This window comes from Hakea prostrata, chromosome 8 (genome assembly GCF_041222555.1).
Source record: "Hakea prostrata isolate BN-2017 chromosome 8, UWA_Hpros_2, whole genome shotgun sequence".
In the NCBI taxonomy this organism is placed as follows: domain Eukaryota; kingdom Viridiplantae; phylum Streptophyta; class Magnoliopsida; order Proteales; family Proteaceae; genus Hakea; species Hakea prostrata.
The window spans coordinates 22,430,528-22,457,852 of NC_142607.1; positions in this window are offsets into that span (position 1 = coordinate 22,430,528).

Here is a 27,325-nt window from a genome sequence, read left to right on the forward strand (position 1 = left end):
CTAGTGGAGATCTATCACTCAACGGATCTATCTGTTAAGATCCAATGACTATTCAAAGAAGGCTCAAATACATCCAATGAAGGAGATTAAAAGTTACACTCTATATAAGACATCACCTACTCACAAGGTAGAAGGACACATACAATCTGAATCGTATTCTCGTTATTCATTCCTTAGCTCTGTGCTCTAGCAGAGCCGTTTGTGATTAAGTTCATCAACTAACTTAGCCTTCGGAGGTGGACTTCCGATCCTAGTGGTCGGGCCACATCTGACGTTTGTTTTTGCAGGTCATTCTCAGGAGATCTAAGGGCTGAGCAGATTTTGGATGCATCATTTGGCGCTGTCTGTGGGAAACGTTTCAGAAAGCTATGGTGACTAGATCATCAGCAGCAGCGGCTGCTGCGGCCCAGCGAGATGCTGGGGTTCAAATTCCCGGAGTAAATAATCCAGATATTCCAGAGGGAAGTCGACCCCTTGAAGTGCGAGAAGATGGTGGTCAAGGAGGTAATAATCCTCTAGATCCACTCCAATATCAACTGGATCAACTGAAGCTCCAGATGTTTGAGGTAAGTCAGACGCTTCGTGTGCTGACTAGACAAGTGGTGACACCGCAAGTGCCCGATCACCGTGATGCGGGAAGGCGCGCATTATAGCGGGAGCAACAAATGATCGATGAACAGAATGTCGGTCAAAACTTCTTGGAAGGCGACCAGTGGCGAGAAAGAGAACCTAGGAGAATTGGAGAACTCCCTAGGCGAGACGATCGGTTCAACGGACAGCAAGGAAGTACGACCGATTCAAATACAAGGTTGGGTGCAGGAGTACGAACTCACTCACCAACCATCAGACGTGTTGCTCTAGAGAATGATCGTGTCGTCGGAGATCGATCAGCACATATTGGTCAAGAATTGGCCAATATCAATCAAAAACTCGGACAATTAGCGAGAGGGAGGATAACCGATGATATTTCTTCGGTTATTCGAAAAACTCCGTTCGCCGGGCCCATTGCCGGATATCAGTTTCCTCACAATTTCTGTTTGCCGACTTTTTCCACGTTCGATGGTTCGGGAGATCCCACCGCTCACATCAGTTATTATCAGCAGACTATGGCTGTTGCGGGTAATTCTGATAAAATCCTTTGCAGGGTTTTCAGTTCATCCTTGACGGGAGTAGCACAGAAATGGTTTTCCAATCTCCCATTGGGGAAGATCATGGATTTTGAAGAATTGGCGCACAAATTCATAGGGCAATTCCAAAGCGGAATCCAAATCAAAAAACCGAGGAAACCTTGTTCACTATCAGACAAGGGAAAGTGAATCGATTCGGGAATACCTGAAAAGATTTAACAGGGTTACAATGGAGATAGAGAATCTAGATGAGCAAGTGGCTAAAACTGCTTTGTTCACTGGACTCACTAACCGACGACTCTTCGAGTTATTACTTCAGGATATGCCTACCACTTATGCTAAACTGGTGCAAAGATGCCAAAAGCAGGCAGAGGTCACGTGGATCCTAGACACACGCTAGGGGGATAATAAAGCCTGTACAAAAGAACAGAAGGCTCTTGAGAATAAGTAGAAGCTGAAACAAAATGTTCGTGATTGAGTCGGAAAGCCTCACCAGGTGTGGCGGCAAAGATCTCCCGGTAAAAGTGACTATACTCCATTAAATACTCCTCGGGTTGATATTTTAAATATTATCAAGAAACATAATATCTTGAAGTGGCCTCCAAAGCTTCCCACCAAGCTTGGGGAGCAGGATTGAGAAAGGTATTGTCGTTTCCACAAGGATTTCGGTCACTATAACAATGATTGGAGACATTTAAAAGCAGATATTGAAAGATTGATATCTGAAGGGCACTTGTCCAATTTTGTCAGAGGAAGACGAGCGGAACAGCGAGACACAGGTAACAAAAGGGACCATTCGGTTAACCCAGAACAACCGACGGAGGCTCCAAAAGCTAAGAAGGGTAAGGAGGTGATTGATGCCACTCGGTCACCCATACTAACAATATTTGGAGGTCCCGAACCTGAGTTGCTCCGGAAGCTGAAAGCCAAATCCAAGTTTGTTGGAACCGGAGAAATGCAGAAGCGTAAAAGGCCGAATGGTGAGGGTTCAATCACCTTTGGCGAGGAAGATGAAAGAGGCGTCTGTTTACCCATGATGATGCCATAGTCATCAAGGTGAAATCGCGTGCCGTGAAGTGCATAGGGTGTTAGTCGACACTGGGTCTGCTGCAGACCTCTTATCTTATGTAGCTTATCAAAAGCTTAAAGTGGATGAAGACTTAATGGAGCCGTCATCCACGCATCTATATGGCTTTGTGGGATCGTCCGCAATAGCAAGGATCAGTACAGCTAGATCTGTCGATTGGAAGCTTCCCCAAAGAGGCTACTGTTCGGGTAAACTTCTTGGTGGTTCGAGAGCTTCTGGCTTATAACGTCATCCTCCGGAGACCATCCTTATCAAAGTTAGGTGCTATAGTTTCAACAAAGCAGCTGAAAATAAAATTCCCGACAGAGATGGGGATTGGTCATGTCTCATCTGACCAGAAAATCTCTCGACAGTGTTATGTTGCATATTTAAAGGATAAGGAGGGCCCAAGAAAGGTAACAACGTTACCAATATAAGTACGGGAAGATCGGGACGAAGCAGAAATGCAAAGGGCCGAGCCGGTAGAAAAGTTGGAACAAGTCCAGCTGTATCCCGATGATGAGAAAAGAATTACTTATATCGGATCTGAGCAGCTGGAAGAATTCAAAAAGGAGTTGAAGTCTTTTCTTCAACAAAATAGGGATGTGTTCGCGTGGTCTCGCCGGAAGACATGCCAAGAATTGATCGGCAATTTGCAGAGCACAAACTCTAGATAGATCCGAAGGTGAAACCAGTAATTCAGAAGAGGAGAAATTTCTCCATAGAAAAGTACGAGGCCATTCGAGGCGAAGTTGAAAAGTTGAAGAACTCTAGTTTCATTAAACCCATTGAATGCCCAATCTGGTTGGCCAACGTGGTAATGGTCAAAAAGGCAAATGGAAAGTGGAGGATGTGTACAGATTACACAGATCTGAACAAGGCTTGCCCAAAAGACTGTTACTCGTTGCCCAGGATTGATCTGTTGATAGATGCAACAACAGGATATGAAACATTGAGTTTTATGGATGCATACTCAGGATACAACCAAATCCTCATGAATAAGGAGGACAAAAAGTTTACGGCTTTCATGACTGATCGTGAGAGCTTTTATTATAAAGTCATGTCGTTTGGCCTGAAAAATGCAGGGGCTACTTATCAGAGGGCCGTCAACAAAATCTTTAAAGACTTGATCGGGAAGAATGTGGAAATGTATGTTGACGATATGCTGGTAAAAAGCACTGCGAGAACAAAGCACATTGAAGATTTGGCAGAGGTATTTTCAGTACTGCGAAAATACCAAATGAAGCTGAATCCCGAAAAGTGTGCCTTCGGAGTTTCGTCGGGCAAGTTTTTGGGCTTTATGGTATCACAAAGAGGTATTGAGGCTAACCCAGCCAAAATACAAGCTTTGATTGATATAGAAGCCCCCAAGACTGTTCGGGATGTGCAATGCTTAATAGGGAGAGTAGCCGCGTTGAATCGTTTCATCTCACAGTCGGGAGAAAAGTGCCTACCGTACTCAAAGACTTGAGGGGCAGCAAGGAGGCAAAATGGACCGAGGAGTGTCAGAAAGCCTTCGAAGACCTAAAGAAAACATTGGGAAGACCACCGCTATTGTCATGACCCGAGAAGGGAGAATTTTACAGCTATATTTAGCAGCATCCCCTTCGACGGTAAGCGCAGTACTCGTTCGAGAAAAGGACAAACAGCTATGGCCAATCTATTATGTCAGCCACGTACTACTTGACGCAGAGACACGGTACTCTCAGATCGAAAAGCAAGGCTCGGCTCTTATGATAGCAGCTAGAAAACTACGGCCATACTTTCAGGCTCATCCAATCGAGGTGTTTACTACTTTTCCCCTTTGTAAAGTTCTTCGTAAACCTGATTTGTCTAAAACAATGGTAGCTTGGTCGGTCGAACTCAGCGAGTTCCAAGTAAGCTTTAAGCCTCGAACGGAAATTAAAGCCCAAGCATTGACCGATTTCGTAGTAGAGACTACTGCACCGATGGAGGAAATTACCGAACCCACTATTCCAACCATTTGGGAGGTATACGTGGATGGTTCGAGTAATAAGCAAGGTGCAGGGGCTGCAATTCTTCTGAAGAGTCCAGCAAGTTTTATTATTCGATATGCATTAAGATTCGCATTCGAAGCAAGTAACAATGAGGCAGAGTACGAGGCCCTAATAGCTGGACTTCGATTGTCAAAAGCATTGGCGATAGTAGACGTAACTATTTTTAGTGATTCACAGCTTATTGTCAATCAAGTACAAGGGGAGTATGGCGTCAAAGAACCCCGATTACAGAGATATCAAGAGATTGTGCAAGCATTGCAGAAGGAATTCAGGAATCTGAAAGTATGTCAGATCCCAAGAAAGGAAAATACAATGGCAGATGAGCTATCAAGATTAGCCAATGCCAAAGAAAAGAATTTAGACCCTTCGGTCTACATAGAAGAAGTAACATTCCCAAGTTATCGGGAGAAGGAGATATCCTATATTGAAGCAGAGCGGTGCTAGATGGATCCGATCGTGGAATATCTGAGAGATGATAAATTGCCAGAAGATCCGAAAGAAGCAAGATTAATCAAGGTGCGATCAGCACGATTCATTATGCGAACGGAAGGTTATACAGAAGATCTTATTCCGGACCCCTCTTGAGATGCTTGGGTCCTGAAGGATCGGATTTAGCTCTTGCCGAAGTGTATGAAGGAATTTGTGGTGCTCACATGGGCGGTCGGGCCCTGACACACAAAATTTTGAGGCTCTATCTATATTGGCCTAAGCTTCAGCAAGCTGCTATGGAATATGTTCATCGGTGTAGCAATTGCCAAAACCATGCTACAGTATCTAAACACCCATCTGAAACCTTGACTTCGATTCTAGACCCCATCCCTTCCGCAATGTGGGGAATCGATATCATGGGAAAATTCACCAAGGCGTCAGGCAGAAGAGAATATCTCATAGTGGCAATTGACTACTTCACCAAGTGGGTCGAGGCTAGCGCCCTAGCAACCATCACGAACCAGAAGGTGGAGAAGTTCGTGCTCGAGTCAATCATATATCGGTTCGGGATGCCAAAAATAATCGTGACCGATCATGGCACTCAATTCGATAACCCACAATTTGAACAATTTTGAGGAACTTATTTGATCGAGCATCGTATGTCATCAGTGGCATACCCCCAAAGCAATGGCCAAGTAGAGGTTACAAACCGAACATTACTTGAGGGAATAAAGAGAAGACTCGAAGCTGATAAAGCCTTATGGGTCGAAGAATTGCACAACGTACTGTGGGCCTATCGAACTACGGTTCGAACACCCACGGGAGAAACTCCTTTTAAACTGGCTTATGGATCTGAAGCGTTGGCACCTGTTGAGGTAATGGCTGGAACACTACGGGAAAGAGAGTTCGAAGAAAAAGCGAACAAACAAGGATTGCTAGATAGCCTTGACTTGTTAGATGAAGTTCGTGCAAAATCAATAGCGCGAACTCAACATTATCAACGAAAGATAGCATCACATTATAATTCCCGAGTGAAGAATCATCGATACATAGCAGGAGACTTGGTGTAAAATCCAGCCCAAACCTAACCAGGACTCCCTATTTGTTTTGGGATAAAGAAAGACTTGTTTGATGTTAGACCTTAATATTAGACCTTAATTTCAGTTATTATCTTTGAGAGCCTTAGGAGATTATGTCCGACCTTTTCCTTAGAGTACATCCAATGTCCCGAAGTGAAGGAAGAAGTCCTTGTGGGCCCTCTTTATGGAAGACATGGTGTTTGACCCGAAACCCATGGACATTGACGATGATACCCCTTACTTGGGTACATTGTCGGTGTTTAGTGAAAATCTGTGCACCGAAGAGGGGTGAATTAGTTGAAGTACCAAATGAACTCCCGTGCTCTATCTGAAGGTATTTTCTGAAACTCGACTCCTTGATTAACTTGTAGGATAAAAACCCACTCAATTTGACCCTGTATAGCCCTCCGAATCCCTGTCCGACGTTGCTGAACTATGTCTGGCCAATCCTGTCTGTGCATCGAAGAAGATTGAATTATTTGAAGCACCTAATGAACTCCCGTGCTCAATCCGAAGGTGTTTTTGGAAACTAGACTTCTTTTTTGACTTATAGGAGAAAACCCCACTCAATTTGATCCCGTATAGCCCTCCGAATTCCTGTCCGAAGTTGTTGTTCTTGTCTGGTCGATTGCCTGGTCGACTGGGCAATCAACCAGCCAGTCGACCGAGGGAATCTAGCCCGAGAAAATCTGGTTTTTTGGTCATTTTGGGTTCTATTTATGTGGAACTTCGTGGTTTTCACCCCATTTTCTGTTGGGACTCTCTCTTGGGACGTGGGAAGGCTCCTCTTGGGTCTCTCTTTGGCGTGGGTGAAGAACTCCTACAAGACTCTTGATTCTTCTTCTCCAATTTCTTCCCCAAGGTATGTATTCTCTCACTTACACTCTAATCTACTCTCACCACTTCTCTTTCTTGCTGTTGAGACTATCAGACCTAGTATACTATAGCAAATCAGTTTTAGGAGATGAAATCATGATGTTATGAAGAAAATCATAACAATGCAAGGTTAGGGATCATGTATAGGGAATATAGCGTTGATAGAATGCAAATGGAGTTTAGGCAAATCAAAAGAGATATTAGAAGAGGTGGTTGCAAGGTTGCATCATTCCCTTAATTGATTCTATGAATTCCCTTGCAATTGCAATCAATTTCATTGAAAACTATGATTCTAGCATATAGAACCTAGGGTTTCGATTTGGGTATTCCTAATTGGACCTTTGGATCTTGGTGAAACTTAGTGTATAGTGTTCTTATATTGCCATAATCATTCCCTCCAAGTTTCGGATCGATCGGAGCACCGGAAGATCAGTTTCGGGCCAAATCTCCATTTTTGCCCGTTACTGTTTGCTGTGGTCGACTGCTTGGTCGATTGACAGTCGACCAGCCAGTCAACCAAGATATGACAGCAACTCTGTCCTTGGCCTATTTGCTTCGTTTGACCTCCGATTCGATTGTTTTCTTCTCTAATGTTGCTTATGTGTTGTCTAGGGTACAAACACTGACTTTTGGGCTATTCTTGGTATTATTTCCGACTCGATTAAGGTAAGGATGGTTTTCGCCATAAATACATAGGCTATGTGCTTATGCCTTGATTTTCATAACTTGGTGAACATGGTCTCTTTATTACTTTTGAACATCATAGGACTATTATACATGCTTTAGAACAGTAGTATTGTGATTTCATATATTCTTGTTATAATTATTAATTATTATGGTCACTTATACTTATGATGAATCATTTCAATATTATGACTGAACTTCTATTATGATGATGTATCAAATGTATGTGAGATGTTGGGCTTGAGTATGTGGTTGCTTAGGTATAACTTGGGATTGGGGAGTGTTCTATTGACGCTTCTGTCCTTGGGCATCGGAGGGAATAGTATGGGATGTTCTCCGAAGGTGCCCATCGACACTTTCTCGGGTTATTGGATGGCATACATAGGATTGTCTAGTTGTTTGGCTAGGATGTCCCTGTCGTATCAGACCCGAATCGGAAGGGCATTGAGACCGAACCACCCGTGGTAGGGTATGGTTTGATGGGCGCTCAAGACCGGTAACCACCCCGTGAGAGGACATAAACCATACTACATATACCTGAAAGGGGCCATTAATTGGTAGGGTTGCAAATAGCTAGACTTGGGCTCACGGGCGCTCAAGACCAGTAACCAACCCGTGAGAGGTTGTGAGAGCTTCCCGTCTATTATTTGTGGATGGCCAATAGGGTTGATGAGTCCGTAGTCTGGGACTATGCTGACTCTAGTGTGAAGGATACCGGAAAGGATCGCCCGGGGCGAGGAATGGACGTATCTGGATCTGACATGATATGATTGAGTAGATGACTTGCTGCACTGGGCTAGGCTTTACCTTGACATGCGCCAATACTTAGACCAAATGGTGATGTGAGAGAGCGGTGACAAATATCCCAGCCAAGGTTGTCCGGAAGGTTTCAGGACCCAATTCCCACCTGCTTGAGTGATTGAGACTGACCTAAAGAAGTATGGTGCTTTGACTTAAAGCATGTCTACCTTAGAGACCATACTTGCATCATGTGTTTCATATCATATTGCATCATGTTATGGCTTGTATCATATGGCATATGTTTTATGGAATGACTGCCTTGCTGAGTTCTTTTGAACTCACTCCTTTTTGCAACATATTTTGTTAGACTTTTCTACAGGTACTACTACTGTTGACTGTGATGGTCAACTCTCTGAAGACCAAGTTGGTGACTCATACCACACTGGTTGCAGTGAACACGTTGATAAAGACTAGCAGTCCAAGATTGATATTTGTCAGGAGTAGATTCGGCCTGTCTTAGTTTCTTATGATTTTGTTATTTAGGAGACATTGTATAAGCTAGAAGAAATTGTAATTTAGTTGCTTACCTTTTCTTTCCCTTCTTTTGAGAACCGGTTGTAACCTTTACTTTTATTCGATCTACCTTCCGTTATTGTTGTAGAGTGGGTTTCCGCCTCATCCCACATTTTAATTATTTATTTTATTGGTATCTTTCTGCACTCTGATGTTCCTTGTGATTCTTCTGATATTCTTTCCTTGACTTTTATTATTAAATTACTTGAAAACTATGAATTGCTCTTGCTTTTGATTAAGTTATTATGCTAAGTGGATATGATCGTTCCTAAACTTGATCTTTTGGGCTGTGGATCACTCCACCGGGTATTCCCAATAGGGTATCCCCTGGGTGGATGTGACACTTGGTATTGAGAAATACCTTAGCTTCAAATCCACGCCATCAGAGGAAACTGGACCCTTCATGGGAAGGTCCATATATGGTTATTAAACCGGTCGGTTCGGGAGCTTATAAGCTAAAGCATGACAACCCAGAAAGAGTTGGATCGTTCGTGGAATGCCAGGCACTTGAAGAAATATTATCCTTGAGATGATTATCATTTTCATTCAAGATGTAACAATATTCAACTCAATCAATACATTCTCAGTTTTCAACATATTGTCTTTTGATTGGGGGCATCACACAACACTCAAGATCAGATCTAGCGACAAAATCAAAAGGCATCGGTTTAAAACCCATGTGGGACCTTCTACAAGGCATCGGATTAAAACCAGAGTGAGTTCCTTCTCAAACTTATTGGATTTCTCCGGAAATTCTTAAGTAAAGGCATCGATTTAAAACCCGTGTGGGACCTTCTACAAGGCATCGAATTAAACCCGAGTGAGTTCCTTCTCAAACTTATTGAATTTTTCCAGAAATTCTTAAGTAAAGGCATCGATTTAAAACCCGTGTGGGACCTTCTACAAGGCATCGGATTAAAACCCGAGTGAGTTCCTTCTCAAACTTATTGAATTTCTCCGGAAATTCTTAAGTAAAGGCATCGGTTTAAAACCCATGTGGGACCTTCTACAAGGCATCGGATTAAAACCCGAGTGAGTTCCTTCTCAAAGTTATTGAATTTCTTCGGAAATTCTTAAGTAAAGGCATTGGTTTAAAACCTGTGTGGGACCTTCTACAAGGCATCGGATTAAAACCTAGTGAGTTCCTTCTCAAACTTATTAAATTTCTCCAGAATTTCTTAAGTAAAGGCATCGGTTTAGAACCTGTGTGGGACCTTCTACAAGGCATCGGATTAAAACCCGAGTGAGTTCCTTCTCAAACTTATTGAATTTCTCCATAAATTCTTAAGTAAAGGCATCGGTTTAAACCCCGTGTGGGACCTTCTACAAGGCATCGGATTAAAATCCAAGTGAGTTCCTTCTCAAACTTATTGAATTTCTTTGGAAATTCTTAAGTAAAGGCATCGGTTTAAAACCTGTGTGGGACCTTCTACAAGTCATCGGATTAAAACCCAAGTGAGTTCCTTTTCAAACTTATTGAATTTCTACGGAAATCTCTAAGTAAAGGCATTGTTTTGCAACAACTAAGACCTACTGCAACAGAGACTCAGGTGACTAACAAAGTTCAAAGATGAAGTTAATTCTTTATTCTTGTAAACGATCAGAAGGGGCCAACCATTACATCAAATATACATATGAGATAACAAATGCTGAGGTACAATCTTCATTCTGTCAAAAAGGAAAGTCATCATCGGTGATCGTCAAGAATTTAAAACAAGATCGAAGCAGCTTTGTCATAAGCAACACAGAGTCAAGAAGCAACACAGATTAAAGAAGAAGAAGAACAGAGTCGGGAAAACATATGTTATCATTTGTTTATCTCCCTGGGGGATTGCGAAGCATTCTGTAAGTACAAAATCCTCCGCAGTTCCATAATCTTTATCCAGCTTTTCCGGAAGAAACCTGATCTTTGATCAAACTTGCATTCAAGGCAAGCTCTTCATAGTTGAATCCTTTAAGAGGAGACAGAGGAGGAGAGTCGTCAAGATGATGCATTATATCCGGATCTGGAGGTGGAAGGTCCATCACATCCTTGGCCTAGGCAGGAAGAGGAAGTCCCAGCCTTGCAAACACTTCAGGATGACGATTGGCGCGGTGGGGAGTCGTGTTGAAATAAGGATTTCTCCTTAGTATCGATTCCCATACCTCGTTCTCGCCATCCCGGTATGCCTGCAAGTTATAAGCGTTCAGCATGTCAACAAAAGGCTTACTCTGCAAATATTTGAAGATGCAAGCCCTGCGAACATCAGTCGGAAGGGACTCGGGCAAAAGGGTAATAGCTTGCCTTTGAGGCGTGGATATAGCTCCAGACCCTTTCTGTGAAACCCAGCCCTAACCTTGACCCAGAAACCCGGTTGTTTGTAGGTCCGACAACCCGAAGTAAAGCCAGAAGTTAGTTATGGGCCATTCCAGTGGAGGACTTGGTGGCTGGCTTAGAATCCATGAGAGTTGATGTCAGTGTTCCATTTATGGAAACTACACCCTGATGAAGATGGAATTAGTTGATAGTGTCACACCCCGCCCGCCGGGCCCAGTTAACCGCCCGACAACCCGCGGATGTGAACCGTCATAGGATCCATGGTTTTAGTCTATCAACAATAATAAATACAAATACAGATAATCAAGAGCAAGAAAAGAGCAATAATTAATAAAAAGGTTACAGGAGTCCAAATACTCCAATAAATATCCAAGAAATAGCCAAAGGAAAGAATCAAGAATCAAATGTAATATCGAGTTCAGCGGAAGCAAAATAAATAAACTAAATAATCTTCTCTTTGGTCTTCTTTTCTAAATCTAAAAACTAGTTTATAAATTAGCAAGTAAAGATGTCCTCCAATCTTTCTCCACACGATCATCAAAGTCCTGGGAATATGCCTCCATTGGCCATCAATGGGTGCTAAAAGTGCACATAAGCATCTTCAGGAGGCTCCATGCTCTGCAAGTTCATGTATCACTGTTTGTGCCACATCAGCTTCATACGAGGAGGCTCTTTCATATGAATCATCTCCAACTTCCGACATTGTGCAACCATCTGTACAACTCATACAATATATACAATGAAAGGAATGAGTTCCGACGAACTCAGTAAGGAACAAACAATTCTCATATATATGTCAATACAATCCACGAATGCACATATGAAATGTTATGGATGGTATGGTATGCAGAAATATGAATGCTACTAAGATCTAACTATGCAAGTCTCTAACAGCTGACATGCTTTAAGATATACACCAGCCCTCCTCTAGGTAAGTCTCATCACTCTAATCCGGCAAGGACTGGTTACCTCTGTAGGGATCCTGGGCAAAGGGGGTGAGTCCACACCTCGCTCTCAAACCATGGCTGGGGGTTAAGTCAACACTCTCTCACCACGACCATTGGCAATGAGTACTGGCGCATGTCGGGGTTTCTAATCCAATGCAAGTCATAATGGTAACATACTATATGGAGTCCAGATACTTCCCCTATGGCACCAACCAACTCGATTCAGTATCCTTCGCAACCTAGGAGTGAGAACCCTCACAGACTGGCTACCGCTATTGGACTCCACTCCTTAACCCTATGGTCATCCACATATTGTTGGGGCGGATGCTCTCATGACTCCTCGCGACACCCGGTCCGCTCCTTGGACGTCCATGAGCCCAACCCTAACATATGCAACCCTACCATTACATGACCAATAGTGGACCACTGAGTCTCCGCGCGGACTGGTTACCGCTGTTGGATGAAACAGAGTCACGTCACCATTGTCACGGGTCACCCGGCTTCAATTCCCCTGCCGAAAGGGTAATAGCATGTGGGGTACCTAGCCATGCAATTCTAGACACTCCTAAGTATGTCATCTAGTAATCATGATAGTGCTAGAGACATCAGCAGGCATGTGTCCCATTCCACAGCCTTCTGATATCCCAAGCTAAGATATCCCAAAGGAATACCCCTTCCATCACAACTACACTACAATCACTCTTTATCATACCATGAACAGTTGTGCAATATCATAAAAGATGAAGTACATCAAAGAACACCACTAACAACAAGTATACAATAAGATTCACATGCTTTATACAATTACAGCAAGTTACATGATCAAAGAATAGTAAATAGAACAGCTGAATCATCATGTATATGTAATTGCATATAAATAGGAATGCATGTCCTTACCTGTAATTTAGTAGAAGTCCTCTAACTTGCAATCCAAAAACTATTATAAGACTTTTATTTGAAATAGAGAACACCTAGGCATAGGGTTACAAGAATGTATAAGAGTCAAGAGTCAAAACAATTCAAAAATCAAACCTACACAGTTACTGGAAACCAGCCGGTTGCTTGTGGCGGTTGCTTAAGTTAAGCGACCTCCACAAGCGACCGCCCCTGTTTCAGACAGTTTCCAACTCGGAAAATCAGACTTGTTATCATCCGATTTCAATCCGTTTTGGGATGATCTAAGTCCGAATTTCAAGCTTAATAGGTCTAGAACAAGGGGGTAACAAGAAACCCTAAAATTAACAAAGATTTATTACCCAAATCATTCCCCTTGATGGGATCCATCCATTAAACAAATGCGGGGATTCGTTTCTGGACAGAATCTCATCAAGAACATTGAAAAGGGAGATACAACAAATCAATTGGGTAACCACTAACAAAATGGGTATGGGTTCATATCAATCAGAGGTTAAAAAGAAGAGAATAGAAGATGGAGATTCATTACCTTAATCAGAATCACCAAGAATAGAAGGAAAAAGGTTCCAGATCATTAACAGCACTTCGCCCACCTTTTAGCACATTTCCACTGCCGCCTAATCGCCCAAAATAGCAATCCCGAACATAATAATGCGTTAATAGGGCGAGGGATGCTATTTATAACGAATAGGGGGCAAAATAGGGCATTTTCCCACAAGCAGAACCAGGCGGTCGCTTGGTTTAATCAACCGCCACTAGCAACCGCCCCCAAGTATATTGCTATACAAGGGTGCTTTGCTCAGGGGGTTGAAACCCAAACACAACCTAGCCCTAAACAACACATGGGGGATGTCTTACCTTCATTCCGGACATCTCCAAACACCACTTGCCTTCAACCAGAGATCCAACTTCCTAGTAAGGCAGATTTTTCAACAAGAGAATCCAGATCCATGGGTTTTGGATATGGATCATGGACTCCTATCTGGACACTCCACAAAATTAATCCGACTAGACCTTCGGGTTCTCGGACCTACAATACGGATTCCGGGTTAGAAAAATGGGGGTTGTTACAGATAGACTTGGAGTACTCTCTGGCAAGGTTCGAAGGCATTTCTACCTACTAGGTAAGTCACTTAATGTGTGTGAAAAACCCCTTTATGTTTGGATTTGATCTGAGCCTTCATTTCCCTATTTTGGACTTGCTGTCCTGATTGGTTGACTCATTGGTCGATTAGGCTAGTCGACCAATCAATCGACCAATGAGATCTAATTTTGCTAATTAGGTCTTTGCTTGCTCTATTTAAGTCGAATCTCGTGTCTACTTCATATTTTTTGCCTCCAAACTATTTAGAACGAACTAGAGCCGTCTGCAAGTCATCTCCCTTGCATCCTTGGTGATTTTCTTGACAGATCTTCATCAAATCTTGTGCTTTTACACAAAAAGGTATGTGATCATCCTCCTCTATGCTTCGTCTTTGATTCTTCATTACTTTTCTTTCCTTTTCTGATTAAGGAAAGTAGTAGTGATGTTGTATCTCTATTGCAACCATCACTATACTCTTTCCCTCTCTTTTCCTAAGGATCTAAAGCTTGGTGGATGATCTTCATCAAGATCATCACTCGCTTTTGAAGGAAAGCTTGTATTCATTCTCTTTCCTTATTTAGATTGATGTTCTTCAGTCTTAGATCTATTTTTCTTGAAGATCTATGCATGCTTTTCATGATTTCTTTATCACAATTAGTGATCCATCATCCTATTGTTCTTGTCCATGATTTTTAATATGAATTCTTCAAGAACCATGATTGATCTAATTATGGTAACTTTTTGTTTCCTAATCTGTGACTTGAAGACTTGATATGATTAGTGTTTTGAAGTCCTCTATATACTAGTATACTGCCATTGTAGTTTCCCCCTTGTTTAGTATCCTTTTGAACCACCAAATTCGGTTTCATATTCTAAAACTCTGATTTTTGAAGGCCACTGTCTCTGTTGGTTGACTCATTGGTCGACTAAGGCAGTAGACTAACCCAATCGACCAATGAGTACAGCAACCTCATATTTGGTCTGTTTTGGATGTTTGATATCTTTCCTTTTTAGTATCTTTCCTAATATGTTATATACACTTGTTTAGGACTTTCTTCCCAAGTTTAGTCAAGGTCTTACTTGATTCCCTAAGATCCTTTGCGAGTTATATAAGGTAAGGATGGTTATTTCCTTAATTACATAGATTGCATGATCTAGTTTCTATATTTGAATATCATTGATTTGTTTCCTTAATTAGATTTTTACAATGATATACTACTGATGCAACTACTTTGAATTACAGTAGCATTACTTGTTTATGTTAATTGATTCATGTATGATTTACTTACCAAATATATGCAAGTTGGATGTTATTATTGATTTCTTTCCATAAAAGAAGTTACCATATATGTGATGCTATGGATTTATGTTTGTGAATGATTAAGTATGGTTTGGAAAGGAGAGGTGTCCTTTTGACACTTCTGTCCTTGGACAACTACGGGAATATTATGGGATGTTTCCGGAGATGCCCTTTGGACACCTTCCTAAACTGTTGGATGACATAATTAGGGCTGTCTAGTAGTGTTTGGCTAGGATGTCCTGCTATGTCAGACCCTAATCGGAGGGGTATTTAGACCGAATGACCCATGGTAGCAATGGGGATTCATGGGCGCTCAAGACCGGTAACCAACCTGTGAGAGGACAGGAATCACATTGTGGGGGCCATTTATTGGTAGGGTTGCATATGGATAGACTTGGGCTCATGGGCGCTTAAGACTGGTAACCAACCCGTGAGGGGATGTGAGAGCTTCCCATTTACCATATGTGGATAACCAATAGGGTTGATGAGTCCGTAGTCAGGGCCTATGAGGACTCTAGTGTGAAGGATGCCGGAAAGGATCGCTAGGGGCGAGGAATGGACGTATTTGGATCTGACTTGATGTAACTAAGTAGGAGACTTGCATTTGGCTAGGCTTTGACCCTGACATGCGCCAGTACTTAGACCAATGGTGATGTGAGAGAGTGGTGACTTAACCCCCAGCCATGGAATGTCCCGAGGGATGCCGGACCCACTACCAAAAGGCGTTGTGTGATTGACCTACCCAAAGAAGTACGGTGCTATGACTTAAAGCATGTCTGCCAATAGAGACCAGCATACATAGAGTTAGAATCATATTGCATCATGTGTTTCATATCATATAAGCATTTTACTTTGCTTTGAAATCCTGCTATTTATGTTGTTATGGATTAACTGCCTTACTGGGTTTCTTTGAAACTCATTCCTTTTGTGCAATATATTGTTAGATTTCTCTACAGGTTTTGAGTATCATGACTGCTCGTATGAAGAAGCGCAAGGAGAAGAGGCATATCTCCAGGAAGGTGATTGCGGTTACAATAATTACACTGAAGATTCCGCGGGTGGTTATGCTACATACGATGCTTAGTCCGACCATAGAGTGGAAGCAACCTTGCGCCATTTTTGAGATTTATACTTATAGAGATGTTGTCTATAAGATTGAGAAAATTTTAGTTACTTATTGTACCTGCTACTGGGATTAGTTTTCATTCCTTTTCCTTTTCTTTTTAGAACTACTTTTCCGCTGGTTGTAAAGTGGGATTCCACCTCACTTTACTTTATGATTTAGACATATTGATTGTCTTTCGTACTCTTATGATTTATTCTTTCCTTATTTGGATCTTCTGGATTTTACTTTGTACATTGATTATTTATGTTCATGATTATGTTATTGTCTATGTGGGAGGTTGATTACCTCGATACTTGATCTTTGGGGATGTGGATCACACACTCGGGTATGCCAGGTAGGGTACCAGCTGGGTGGATGTGACACTTTCGCCCTTGCTAAAGGCTTTCCAACTTCCCGCTCCAGGTGCCGGATCTTCTCCTTGGCACCATCCAAATCTAAACGAAGACGCTCGTTCTCGGAATTCTTCTCTTGGGAAATCTCCTAAGCTTGGTTTCCAAGACAATCAATCTCAACATCTTTGACTCTAGATTCTTCCCTAAGCCTGGAGAGCTCATCACTCAATCTATTGAGTCTAAAGGCTGCCTCCACTTGGTTGTGGAAGTTACCAGTAAGACTCCTGCTGTGAAACCCAGCCCTGACCCTAGTCCGGAAACTCTGTTAATTGTAGGTCCAGTGACCCGAAGTAAGACAAGAAGTCATCTTTGGGCATTTTCTGTTGATGACTTGATGGCCGGATTGGAATCCATGAGTGTTGATGCTAGTGTCCCAATGGTGGAAACTGCACCCGGATGAAGATTGGATTAGTTGATGGTCTTGGAGTGGTCTCTATATTGATTCAAAGGCATTTCTAACTCCTAGGTATGTCACTCTAGAGGTGTGCAAAACCCCTTGATGTTTGGACTTGATCTGAGCCTTCAATTCCCTGTTTTGAAGTTGTTGTCTTGATTGGTCGACTCATTGGTCGATTGGACCAATCGACCAATCAATCGACCAATTGATTCTGTTTTTGAAATTTGAATCCTGTCTCTTCTATTTAAGTCTAATCTCGGGAATACTCGGCCTCCTCTGCCTCCTAAGCCTCTGGAACGAGTTGGAACCCTAATCTAACCCATTCACTTGCATTCTTTGGTGATCTCTTACAAAGACTTGAAGAATTCTTCATCTTTCTACTGCAAAGGTATGATCTCACTCACTCTCTCTTCCATCTCTGATTTTCTTTCTTTTATTCTGTTTTTCATTAAGATCATAAAGATGATGAAGCATTCTTGTAATCATCAATTCTTTGATCTCACCATATTCTTTAAGACTCATGATCATCATCATGTTCTTAAACCCTACCTAGTGAATTCTTGAGAACCTAACCCTAATCCTTTGAAACCCTAACCTGTGTGATTGTCTGGAGAACTTTTGGTAACCTACCTTGTGAAAGGGAAATCCTTTTTGGGTGACCTTGTGGTAACCTAAAACTTAATCATCTATATTTTTCCTGTTTTGATTTGTCTTTGTTCATCCAGATCTCACAATTATTGTCCAGGGAGCCAAAAGGGTGAAACCCTAATTTTTTTGGATCAAACCCAGGAATCCCCTTGTTGATCATGTTAACCCAATTATTATGTTTTCTTTACTAGATCTGAATTCTTTCATATCCTAGTTCATTATCTTTAATCTTTCTATTTTTCCCTCCTAACCTATGTTCAACCTAATTAGGTTAACCTCATGATTTCTAGGTTGTAACTTGAGAACTTGTTTTGATTTATGATTTGATATCCTCTACACGCTAGAATACTACCATGATAATTCCCCTCTGATTTACCCTTTTGAACCATCGAATTCGGTTCTGGATTCTCAACATTCGGATTCTTGCAGGCCACTGTCTGCATTGGTCGACTCATTGGTCGACTGGTCCAGCAGACCAATCAATCAACCAATGAGTACAGCAACCATAATCTTGGTCTGTTTCGATTGATTTATGATCTTTTCCTTTATGCATCTTTCCTAACATGTTGTGTGCACTTGTTTAGGACTGTCTTCTCAGGTTTAGTCAAGATCATACTTGATTCTTTAAGATTCCATTCAAGTTAGGAGGTAAGGACAGTTAATTCCTTAACTACATAGATTGCTTGTTCTTTGGTTTCTACTTTATGAAACTATGAGATTACCTACTGTTATTGTATTTTAATTCTGATCTCCTACTGTGGGAACAGTAGCCCTTATTTATATCATCTTTTTCATTATTTATGTTAGATGAATTACTTATTACTGCTTAATCTAATGTTGCGTTTACATTCTCTTTTATATGATGAACTACTGGTTGTATATGTCATGACTGATCTGAGAATGTGTTTGATTAAGTTTGGTTTGGGATTGGGAGGTGTCCTTTTGACACTTCTGTCCTTGGACATTATCGGAAATAGTATGGGATGTTTCCGGGGTTGCCCATCGACGCTTTCCCGAATCAATGATTGTCATACCTAGGGATGTCTAGCAGTGTTTGGCTAGGATACACCCCTGTTATATCAGACCCGATTCGGAAGGGTATTGAGACCAAACGACCCGTGGTAGCAATGGGGATTCACGGGCGCTCAAGACCGGTAACCAACTTGTGAGAGGACGGGAATCACATTGTGGGGGCCATTTATTGGAGAGTTGCATATGGCTAGACTTGGGCTCATGGGCACTCAAGACCGGTAACCAACCCATGAGAGTACATGAGAGCTTCCCGTTTACCATATGTGGATAACCAGTAGGGTTGATGAGTCTGTAGTCTGGGACTATTAGGACTCTAGTGGAAAGGATACCGGAAAGGATTGCCCGGGGCGAGGAATGGAAGTATCTGGACCTGAGTTGATGTAACTGAGTAGATGACTTGCATTGGGCTAGGCTTTTCCCTGATATGCGCCAGCACTTATGCCAAATGGTTGTGAGAGAGTGTGTTGACTTAACCCCCTGCCATGGTTTGTCCTGAGGGATGAAGGACCCATTACCAACCGGCTGCCCAAGATACCTTAAATGGGTGAGGGAACCCAAAATATCTTATATGGTTGAGGGTGTGAGCGGACTTTCCTTAAGATGTACGGTGCTATGACTTAAAGCATGTCTGCCATAGAGACCAGCATACATAGAGTTAGATGCATACATACATTACTTGTTTCATACTGCATTGCATCATGTTATGTTTTGCCACATGTTATCTATGATGTTATGGATTAACTACCTTACTGAGTTTCTTCGAAACTCATTCCTGTTGTATATTTCTTTTTGTTAGATTATCCTGCAGGTACAGAATATTATGACGAGCAGTACAGTGAAGCACAAGCTGATGAAGCGTATTACACACAAAGTGCTGGCAACGATCAAGATTACTTTGATGATCCCCCGGCGGATCAAGCTGCGTACTACTTTTGAGAACGACATAGAGTTAGAACGGATTTATTGGATTGACGAAGTCCATACTTATGAAGACGTTATCTATAAACTTGAAGACGCTTGATTTTAGTTTATTTCTTAGTACATTTGTTTCAGTTGTAATCCCTTTTTGATTTTCATACTACGTTCCGCTATTTTTGGTAAAGTGAGTTTCCGCCTCACTTCACTCCTTTTTGATATCATTGGATATCTGGTATCTTTCCGCACTCTGATTATATTGATTGTTCATTTCTTGTTTTGAACCTTGTTTATAATATTAAACCTTGATTTATTTCTGTTTATGATTATGTTATTGTATATATGGGAGGATGATTTCCTCGATACTTGATCTTCGGGGCTGTGGATCACACTCTCGGGTATGCCAGTTAGGGTACCAGCTGGGAGGATGTGACACCTACTGTCACATCCCGCCCAAATACACTTAGCCTATACCCTATTTGGGTTACCCGGGGGAGTGATCCACAGCCCAAAAGATCAAGTTTAGGAATGATCATATCCATTTAGCACAATAACATAATCAAAAGCAAGAACTAATCATTGTATTCTAATAAGTTAATAGTAAAAGTCAAGAAAGGATCACAGAAGGATCACTAAAGAATATCAGAGTGCGGAATAACAAGATACCAAATCAAAAGACAACTGTAGCGTATAGCGGAAATATACCCCACAACATATGCAAAAGGTAGATCGAAATTTAAGCAAGCTCTAAGCTAATACAAGTAAAATAAAAGTCTAGAAGAAACAAGAGAATCTAATCCACATCTTCAGTCGGCTCTTCTTCTTCTTTAGTCTTCATCCTCTTCACTTTAGGGTCATGCTCTTGAAGCTTCAGATCAGCATCTAGCGCACGATCCCATCAGCGAATAAGACGATGCCGGCTGCTGTCAATGGGAGTCGTCAGTGCAGCCCAAATCAGAGTGTTGGCTGCCTCGCTGTTCATTACCTTGTCCAAGGACATCCGGAGCTGTACCATGTAAGGAAAGGTTCTCCGTGATAGTGCACGGGTTCTCTTTCGTACCTGCAATGTCATCTAAAAACAAGTCCCCCGAAGGGTAAGCTCAACAGAACTTAGCAGGTAATCCAAACACAATAAGCATCTTCACATGCATTCACAAACAAACATATATGAAATGATATGAAACAATATATGCAAATTTGCTTCTAACTCTATATATGTATGCTGGTCTCTATTGGTAGACATGCTTTAAGTCATAGCACCATACTTCTTTGGGTAGGTCTCATCTCACAACGCCGGTTGGCAAAAGGTCCTTCATCCATCTTGGACAATCCATGGCTGGGGGTTAAGTCACCGCTCTCTCACATAACCGTTTGGTCTAAGTATTGGCGCATGTCAAGGTAAAGCCTAGCCCAATGCAAGTCTTCTACTTAGTCATATCAACTCAAATCCAGATACGTCCATTCCGATATCCTTCACACTAGAGTCAGCATAGTCCCAGACTACGGACTCATCAACCCTATAGGTCATCCACATATAGTAAACGGGAAGCTCTCATGTCCTCTCACTGGTTACCGGTCTTAAGCGCCCATGAGCCCAAGTCTATCCATATGCAACCTGATGCGTCCAAAATCTGCTCAGCCCTTAGATCTCCTCGTGATGACCTGCAAAACGAAAGCGTCAGATGTGGCCTGACCGCTGGGGTCGGGAGTCCACCTCCGAAGGCTAAGTCAGTTGATGAACTTAATCACAAATGGCTCTGCTAGAAGTACAGAGCTAAGGAATGAAGAACTGGGAAAGGTGATCTAGATCGTAAGCCGCTGATAGATTACGTCTATCAGTATGTATCTGAACCTGAGTCTCAGATTGTGTGTTTTCGATCCCCCTCACCTCGTATGGTAGTGAGGTTTATATAGAGTGTACCTTCGAATCTCCTTTGTTGGATGCACTTGAGCCTTCTTCTGGTAGTCGTTGGATCTTAGCAGATAGATCCGTTGAGCAACAGACTTCTACTAGTTTGGACTAGTAGAGGACTCCTGAGATAACTCTTTAGGTTATGCGATGATTATCCCTTCGATAATGATTAGCCGCAGCCGTCAATTCGAGTCTGCCATCATTAGGGTAATTACCCTAATCCATAAGTAGGATTAGGGCGTGCTTGTAGCTGAATCAGTTTTCTTCTTCAGCAAGCCATCCTCTGGATCCGGTTCGCTCGGGAGCGAGTCGGTTCCCTCTGTCTTGACCGGGGTCGGGGGTCGAACCAGGTATGAACCCGGTTTGATCATAATTTCTCCGTATCACAAGCCCCCCAGACCAAGCGTTCGGTCGATCCTGAGGGCTTGGTTTTTAATTGGGTTCTTCGTCAGGCGATAATCTCTGCGTGCTTCATTAAATGTCATATCACATTTAATGCGGTGGTCAGTTTTCCTCGAGCGTTGTGAGGGTAAGGCCACGTGTCACCTTGCAGTCGATTTGTCGTGGCTCACGTAATCCAAGCGACGGTTTCCGAACGCCTGTTTCGGATTCGTGAGTTCAAACTTTCAAAACATCTTTCAATCTCGGTCATTGATTTTGAATCAATCTCGATCGTTCAAATTCCCGAACACTCGTGCGGGTGTTTTAAAAGCGGTTCGTTGTCTTCGTAGGTTTCATTCTTCCTGTCTAGAATTTGAACCTTTGTTGTCTGCTTCGCGCCTTCTTGCTCTCAAGCTTCTGCCTCACTGAATCAGTAAGTTTACTGGTCTTTTTCTTTTTGTAGTTTACTGAAACAAGTAGTGGCGGACAATGGGGCTTCTCTGGTACCCAGTGTTGGTAATAGTAGTGAGGCTTTTGCTTCTCCTGCTTCCGAACAGTCGGATAGTGATAACAAAACCCTAACTGTCCTCTGGCGCGAGTTTGCTGAAGTTTCTCAAAAAGGTTTAGAGAGAAAAACCGAAACTCCTCCTGCCCTCCTCGAGTCTGGATCTTCCAAGATTGTCGAGTCTTCTAGGCAGCCTCAAACTTCCAGGTCCGATGGTGGACCTGCGGCTCATTCCCTCCATTTATAATGAGGAAACCCTTCTTTCAGCCATCCAAGATTTTGATTTTCCTTCCTCTTATCAGGTTAGGGCTCCCCTTTCTGATGAGAGGGTTGATTCAACCCATTCGGGTGAATTTTCTCTGTACATAGATGCACTAGAAAGCGGGGTTCGCTTTCCCTTTTTTAATCCTTTGTTCTCCACAGTTCTGAATCATTGGGACATTTGTCTCGGAATGCTCCTTCCCAATAGTTGGCGTCTCATCATCGGCTTCTTGGGTTTGTGTTTTGAACTTGGCATTATGCCATCTCTTTCTCTCTTTGTACATTTTCATGTTCTTTCTATCTCTCATCCTCCCGGATGGGTTTTTCTGTCCAAACGCAATAAGGTTGAACTTGATTGGAGGGGCAGCATCCTTGCCAAAGGAACTTGCCCTTCTAACCACAAAAGATGGCGCGAATGATACTTTTTCTGTCGAGCACCTCCATCGGATCTTAACTTCCCAACCGCCTGGAGGCGGTGTACTTCTTCTTCCAAGAATAACCAAGGCCTCCCCTTATCCAGAGAAGACGAGGCGGCCGTCAGGAAGATCAAATCCATTCCATGGTATCAAGAAATACATGGATTTGAGGTGGAGTATAACTCCATTCTTCAGTACTGGGGCTTGGCTCATTGTGAGCTTCTAATCATCATCCTTTAATTTTACTGGAGTGATATGTTTTTAATTCTTACCCTTGTTCTTCTTTGCAGTGCCTCCAAGAATGAACCCTGAGAACCTGCGAGCGAAGGCCGCTAGGGCCGTTATGACTGCCGAGCAACGATCACCCAGAGCCTTGACCATAGATCAAGAGACTTTTGTCCGCTCTCCCGACCCCTCTTACAGGGGTATCAGGAATATCAGGCCCGTAGCTGATGCTTCGGGTAAAGGGAAGAAGCCAATGGTGGAGAGGTCTAATGTCTCCTCCTCCGCCCGAACCAAAAGGAGGCATGACACAATTGATGCTTCCTCCCATAAAAAATCCAAAGCTTCAACGGATTGTGAGGAGGTCTTCACCCCCCAGTGGACCCTGAAGTTGACCGACAGGGTGACTTGGGATCCTGAGAAAGCTGCAGAGTGGAGCTCCCTCAGTCTTGCTCCTTCTGACCACCAGGAATTTGAAGCCCTGGATGACATTTCCCTTGTTAGTCAATCCACAAGGTACCGGTCTTCTCGCTTACTTATTTTTTCATAATTTGTTATGACTTCTCATAATATTTTCCGCCTTCCCAGGAATGTTGTGTTGAGCTTCTATCAACACATGGAAGCATTGAGCCGGGTTGGCCGCACCAGCTCCTTGCTGCAAACCTATGAAGAGAATTTGGCCAAGGCCAATTCTGAGATAGACCGGCTGACTGCAGCTGCTGAGGAGCTGCAAAAAAAGCATGAGGAAGAAATGATCTCCCTCAAGGAAGCCCTCGATGCTTTGAAGATTCGTGCCGCTGCTGCCGAGCGCGAGGCCAGGAAGCAAAAAGCAGCTGCCACGTTGTTTGGTGACAGGCTTGAATTCCGATGTAGGGAGAACGAAGAATATCTGAAGTTGGCGATCCCTAGCAAGCCCGAGCATATAAAGCCAGAGCTTCGGAAGGAGTGTATTTGGAAATACCTGAACGGCATACCTTTCTCCGAGCTGCTAGGTGCCTACAACATTCAAGCTTATCGCTTGGGGCAGAATGACGTTTGGGAGCGAATTCTCGCATCAATCCCTTCCTTCGATACTGCTCCCTTCCGTGAGGTGTGCCATAAAGAGGTCTTCGGGAAAGTTGGCATGGATCTCCCAGACTGAGCTTGGGAAGAAGATGATCCTTTTCCAGCTGACCCTCAATATGAGGCATACCTGGCTGACGAGCCGGCGCTTCCAGAGGAGAAATCACAAGCCGAGTCTCAAGTTGCTGCTATAGAGGACTCAGCCAATGTCATTTTTTAGGAAGGTTCTTCTCAAGATCCTGAGAAAAGTCCTCCCGACCAGGGTCCCTCGGGCAACAATAAAGAAGAGGCTTAGGGAGTTATCTTTTGTTTGTAAATATTGACCTCCTTGTTAATGAATAGACATTTCTTTTTCATGTTGGCCTTTCCATTTCCCTGTCACCTGCCGAAATCTTGCCTTGAATATCAAAGTATAAATGATAAAACTTATCACTTAACTTTACATTCCTCGCCAAATAATAATCTTGTAGAAATATTGTGAAGATGCGTCACGGAAAGATGCATTAATCTTCCCCACTACTTCATTTATTGCAAAGTCCACACGTTTCCCTTATGCGAAGTCCAAACGTTTTCTTGCTTTTGTACACCATTCACTGTTTCCAATGAATCGGAAATACACCCATTATTATAATGGCGGTGCGACGATTGGAGGTATCTCTGCATCGGGTGCTCGCTTCCACATGTTTCCATGTGGCATCCCTCCGACAGTTGATCTTGCTTTCTGCGGATTTCGAAGCGTCATTTCGATCTGGGTCATTGGTTGTCCTTAGCTTTCAACCGTCGTCTTAATACCTGAGGCTATTTAAAGCCTTCGTGGGTACTCTCCATCTATCCTGCTATCTGCAAGTTAGATTTGCTAAAGTGCTAAAGCGACATTCCGTCCTTCTGCCTGCTCCCGTATTCCTCGTACTCCAACAATAGCTCTATCAAATTCTAAACAAGTGAGTTTTTGTTTTTGATTACTCATCTCTTTCCCCACTTCCCCCCTGAGTAAACTGCACAGTAGTAATACTTGGGGTTTAGTTAATTGGGTTTGTCAGAAGTGATAGAGAACTAGGGTTTTCCCTTTTTTCTTTGTGTCGTCGTTGGATTTCTGTACTAATACGGCTTTTCTGTTTGCATAGTGGCTCCCAAGATCAACTCAAACATTATCAGAGCGAAATCTAGCAAGAAAATCGTTCTGTCAGCGGTGGTTGGGGCCAGTGAGGTGGTTTCAGCTAGTGAATCCTCCAAGCGTAAGGCGACTGCTGTTGGTGAATCTTCAAGTCAGATTCCCACAGTTTCTATTGATGCTGTCCCTGCACCTCTTTTGCCCGAAGTGATCGCTCGTCTTTCCCAGGAAGATCTTGATCACTCCGTTGTTGATGGCGCTGCTGACGCCCCTGCTGCAGAGACCATTGGTGCACCCCCGAAGGAGACTCTTCGGGCATCTGAGGCAACTATGTTGGCGTCTGATGAAGGTGTGGTCCCAGCAGGTGCTGCTCCTATTTCCAACTCTAGTGCTTGTTTGGCATCCTCCTCCTCTCCTTCTGAGTTAGAGGATTTTGCCAGTAGGAAGCGCCATCGGGTGACAGGTGATGCAGCTCATCCTTCTCTTGATGTAGCTCATCCTTCTCATCCTTCGCCCGAATTAGTGTCAAACGAGTTTGATAGAGCATTGGAATGGTGTACTGCTGCTCGAATGACTTTTGAGAGCGCAGTTCTTTCCAAACTTCCAGATGAAGTCTTTACGAAGTCACTGGTGATGTAAGTCTTTCTTCATTAACTTTCAATTCTGAAAAATTACTCTTCTGCTCCTTTTTAACTCGGAAGTTGTTTGCAGGAGTCTTACTGGTAACTTCCACAACCAAGTAAAAGCAGTTTCTAGGCTCAGTGGGTTGAGCAATGAAGTTTCCAGGCTTCGGGAAGTCTCTGAAGCTAAAGATGCTGAGATTGCTCACCTTCGGAAACTAGCTTGGGAGGTTGTAGGATAAAAGAATTCGATGATCAGTCGTCTTCAGTCAGACTTGGATGATGCCAGGGAGAAGATCCGGCGACTGGAGCGAGCAGTTGGAAAGTCAGGAGCCAAAGGATCTGAAACATTACCTCAAAAGCAAGCTGTCGTTCCTTTGCCCGAATCCCTTCCAACTGATGTTCGCAGAGCCTGCGTCTTCAAGTATTTACACAGTAAGCCCTTTGTTGATATGCTTAATGCTTATAACTTGCAGGCGTACCGGGATGGTGAGAACGAAGTATGGGAATCAATATTAAGGAAGGATCCTCATTTTGATACGACTCCCTACAGTGCTGTTTGCCATCCTGAAGTATTTACCAACCTGGGTATTCCTCCTCCCGACTGGACCAAAGATAAGATTGATCTTCCACCTTCCGATCCAGATATTATGCATTATCTGGAAGATTCTCCTGTTTATTCTCCCCTAGAAGAAGTCAATTATGATGAGCTCGTCTTGAATGCAAGTTTGGTCGAGGACCATACTTCTCCTGGACAAGCTGGACAAAGAGTATGAAATTGCAGAGGATTTTATGCATACCGAAATATTTTTTGTAATCCTCATTTCTCCTCTTCTTTTCCTTGAATCCACACCAATGGTTGACTCATATGTTTGTTCTAGCAATAGTTGTGTCGATCTTGTATAACTTCTTAACAGTCGCTGATGATGACTTTCTTTTTTGACCGAAGATTGTATCCAGCTTTTGTAGTTGTTTTGATATTGGCCTCTTTCAATCTTTTGAAGAAATAAGAAATTAACCTCATCATCTTGAACTTTGCTAGCCACTTGAATCACTGTTGAATTAGGTCTTAGTTGTTTGAAACAATGCTTGTACTTAAAGATTTCAGGAGAAATACAATAAGTCTGAGAAGGAACTCACTCGGGTTTTAAACCGATGCCTTTACTTAA